This window comes from Acinonyx jubatus, chromosome D1, assembly GCF_027475565.1.
Source record: "Acinonyx jubatus isolate Ajub_Pintada_27869175 chromosome D1, VMU_Ajub_asm_v1.0, whole genome shotgun sequence".
Taxonomy (NCBI): domain Eukaryota; kingdom Metazoa; phylum Chordata; class Mammalia; order Carnivora; family Felidae; genus Acinonyx; species Acinonyx jubatus.
The window spans coordinates 53230639-53234911 of record NC_069390.1 but is presented as its reverse complement, the minus strand read 5'-3'; the positions used below and the strand labels follow the sequence as shown (position 1 = coordinate 53234911).

General features: G+C 40.3%; 1 pseudogene; it reads left to right on the top strand.

Moving 5' to 3' along the window:
- The first annotated feature begins 2501 nt into the window (after positions 1-2501).
- LOC106966062 (olfactory receptor 51L1-like) lies at positions 2502-3841 on the top strand (annotated as a pseudogene).
- Positions 3842-4273: the final 432 nt, after the last annotated feature.

Here is a 4273-nt window from a genome sequence, read left to right as displayed (position 1 = left end):
AGACATTTAAAGCAGAAATAATACCTATCCTTCTCAAGCTATTCCAAGAAATAGAAAGGGAAGGAAAACTTCCAGACTTATTCTATGAAGCCAGTATTACTTTGATTCCTAAACCAGACAGAGACCCAGTAAAAAAAGAGAACTACAGGCCAATATCCCTGATGAATATGGATGCAAAAATTCTCAATAAGATACTAGCAAATCGAATTCAACAGCATATAAAACGAATTATTCACCATGATCAAATGGGATTCATGCCCTGGGATGCAGGGCTGGTTCAACATTCACAGATCAATCAACGTGATACATCACATTAATAAAATAAAAGATAAGAACCATATGATCCTGTCAATCGATGCAAAAAAGGCCTTTGACAAAATTCAGCATCCTTTCTTAATAAAAACCCTCGAGAAAGTCGGGATAGAAGGAACATACTTAAAGATCATAAAAGCCATTTATGAAAAGCCCATAGCTAACATCGTCCTCAATGGGGGAAAACTGAGAGCTTTTCCCCTGAGATCAGGAACACGACAGGGATGCCCACTATCACCGCTGTTGTTTAACATAGTGTTGGAAGTTCTAGCATCAGCAATCAGACAACAAAAGGAAATCAATGGCATCAAAATTGGCAAAGATGAAGTCAAGCTTTCACTTTTTGCAGATGACATGATATTATACATGGGAAATCCGATAGATTCCACCAAAAGTCTGCTAGAACTGATACATGAATTCAGCAAAGTTGCAGGATACAAAATCAATGTACAGAAATCAGTTGCATTCTTATACACTAACAATGAAGCAACAGAAAGACAAATAAAGAAACTGATCCCATTCACAATTGCACCAAGAAGCATAAAATACCTAGGAATAAATCTAACCAAAGATGTAAAAGATCTGTATGCTGAAAAGTATAGAAAGCTTGTGAAGGTAATTGAAGAAGATATAAAGAAATGGAAGGACATTCCGTGCTCATGAATTGGAAGAATAAATATTGTCAAAATGTCAATACTCCCCAAAGCTATCTACACATTCAATGCAATCCCAATCAAAATTGCACCAGCATCCTTCTCGAAGCTCAAACAAGCAATCCTAAAATTCATATGGAACCCCAAAAGCCCCGAATAGCCAAAGTAATTTTGAAGAAGACCAAAGCAGGAAACATCACAATCCCAGACTTTAGCCTCTACTACAAAGCTGTAATCATCAAGACAGCATGGTATTGGCACAAAAACAGACACAGAGACCAATGGAATAGAATAGAAACCCCAGAACTAGACCCACAAACGTATGGCCAACTCATCTTTGACAAAGCAGGAAAGAACATCCAATGGAAATAAGACAGTCTCTTTCACAAATGGTGCTGGGAGAACTGGACAGCAACATGCAGAAGAATGAAACTAGACCACTTTCTTACACCATTCACTAAAAGAAACTCAAAATGGATAAAGGACCTGCATGTGAGACAGGAAACCATCAAAACCCTAGAGGAGAAAGCAGGACAAAACCTCTCTGGCCTCAGCCGTAGCAATTTCTTACTCAACACGTCCCTAAAGGCAAGGGAATTAATAGCAAAAATGAATTACTGTGACCTTATGAAGATAAAAAGCTTCTGCACAGCAAAGGAAACGACCAAGAAAACTAAAAGGCAACCAACGGAATGGGAAAAGATATTTGCAAATGACATATCAGACACAGGGCTAGTATCCAAAATCTATAAAGAGCTCACCAAACTCCACACCCGAAAAACAAATAACCCAGTGAAGAAATGGGCAGAAAACATGAATAGACACTTCTCTAAAGAAGACATCCGGATGGCCAACAGGCACATGAAAAGATGCTCAACGTCGCTCCTTATCAGGGAAATACAAATCAAAACCACACTCAGATATCACCTCACGCCAGTCAGAGTGGCCAAAATGAACAAATCAGGAGACTATAGATGCTGCCGAGGATGTGGAGAAACGGGAACCCTCTTGCACTGTTGGTGGGGATGCAAAGTGGTGCAGCCACTCTGGAAAACAGTGTGGAGGTTCCTCAGAAAATTAAAAATAGACCTACCTTATGACCCAGCAATAGCACTGTTAAGAATTTACCCAAGGGATACAGGAGTGCTGATGCATAGGGGCACTTGTACCCCAATGTTTATAGCAGCACTCCCAACAATAGTCAAATTATGGAAAGAGCCTAAATGTCCATTAACTGATGAATGGATAAAGAAGTTGTGGTTTATATACACAATGGAGTACTACGTGGCAATGAGAAAGAACGAAATATGGCCCTTTGTAGCAACATGGATGGAACTGGAGAGTGTGATGCTAAGTGAAATAAGCCATACAGAGAAAGACAGATACCATATGGTTTCACTCTTATGTGGATCCTGAGAAACTTAACAGAAACCCATGGGGGAGGGGAAGGAAAAACAAAAAAGAGGTTAGAGTGGAAGACAGCCAAAGCATAAGAGACTCTTAAAAACTGAGAACAACCTGAGGGTTGATGGGGGGTGGGAGGGAGGGTAGGGTGGGTGATGGGTATTGAGGAGGGCACCTTTTGGGATGAGCACTGGGTGTTGTATGGAAACCAATTTGACAATAAATTTCATATATTGAAAAAAAAAGTAGAAAAAATACCATTAGAAATGGGTCAATATAAATAATGTGATCTAAAAAAAAAAAGAAAGAAAAACACAAAAGATTGATTTTACATGAACATGGTAGAATTTATTCACCAATCTGAATGGTCTGTGACTTTGTCAGCATCTCTCACACCCAAAAGTCTTCTGAAGGCCACCATGGTGGTCTGGAATAACAGTGATGCTATGGAACCCATCCTTCTCTTAGGAGGTTTCCATGGGCTGAAGCCTGTTCATGCTTGGCTCTCAATTCCATTTTGTCTTGCATACTGATGGCATTTATAGGCAACATGACCATCCTCTCTGTTGTCTGGAATAAGTCTTCACTCCACCAGCCCATGTATTATCTGCTGTCCATCTTGGCAGTAACTGACCTGGGCATGTCCATCTCTACACTCCCCACAATACTGGCTGTGTTATGGTGGGAAGCCCAGGAAATCAAAGTAGGAGCTCGCTTTGCTTAGCTCTTTTTCATCCACACCTTCACGTTCTTGAAGTCTTCAGTGCTGTTGGCCATGGCCTTTGACAGATTCATTGCTATATGTCGTCCATTGCACTACTCAAGCGTCGTCACCAGTGATGTCATTGGCAAGACTGCCTTGGGCTGCTTGCTGTGAAATGCAGGAGTCATGATGCCTACATCCATATTGCTACAGTGCTATCATTATTGCCAGGTTAATGTGCTCAGCCACCCCTTTTGTCTGCATCAGGATATTCTGAAATTATCCTGCTCTGATGCCAGTGTCAACAACATCTATGGATTGTGTGTGGTCATTATTACACTGGGTGCAGACTCAGTTTTCACACTCCTTTCCTACGTTATAATTCTCCATGCTGTTCTGGGCATTGCATCTTTGAAGAGCGACTAAAGGCGCTCAACACTTGTTTGTCCCAGGTATGTGTGGTTCTTATCTTCTTTGTACCTCTAACAGGGGTATGCATGGTCCATCGCTTTGGGAAACACTTGCGTCCCATCGTCCATATCGTCATGGCTGACATTTACCTGCTTCTCCCACCAGTACTTAATCCCATCATCTACAGTGTCAGGACCAAGGAGATTCATCCTGCAGTTCTCTACATGTTTAGACAAAGTAGGAGGCTTTAGAAACACCAGGCATTGATTTGGAGGAAAACTTTCTCCATCAGATTCTTAACTGTGCAACTTCCTGCATATGTAACTTAGGTGAATTCCTTAAATCTCTTTCATTTCTATGCTTCTTCTTTCTAAATTTGAAATTTTGTCATTGCTCTTTCATCTCCTTGCATTTTATGAAGATCATTGTGAATAATACCTTATGAGGTGTTTAATATAGCAATGTAACCTTATTAATGACACATTTTATTGTATTTGAAAATAATAATACAATTGAGACCTCTTAATAATCCAAAGACCTAAACCAGGTTATCTTTGCTAGTCTGTGATTGGTTATTCACCTGCCCAGGGCCAGAATTTTGTGGAAAAACTTGTTTCAACAAAGTAGACTTGTCCTATATTGTACCTGAAATTTGAAAGACCCTGACAGACCCAATCTTCGCCCTGCTGAATATCATCACTATAACCGACTTCTTAACCTCATCCTTTGCCATTTATCTTAGTGTCCCCCCTTATAGAGCTATTAGAATCATAATCACCTGCCAGTGTTG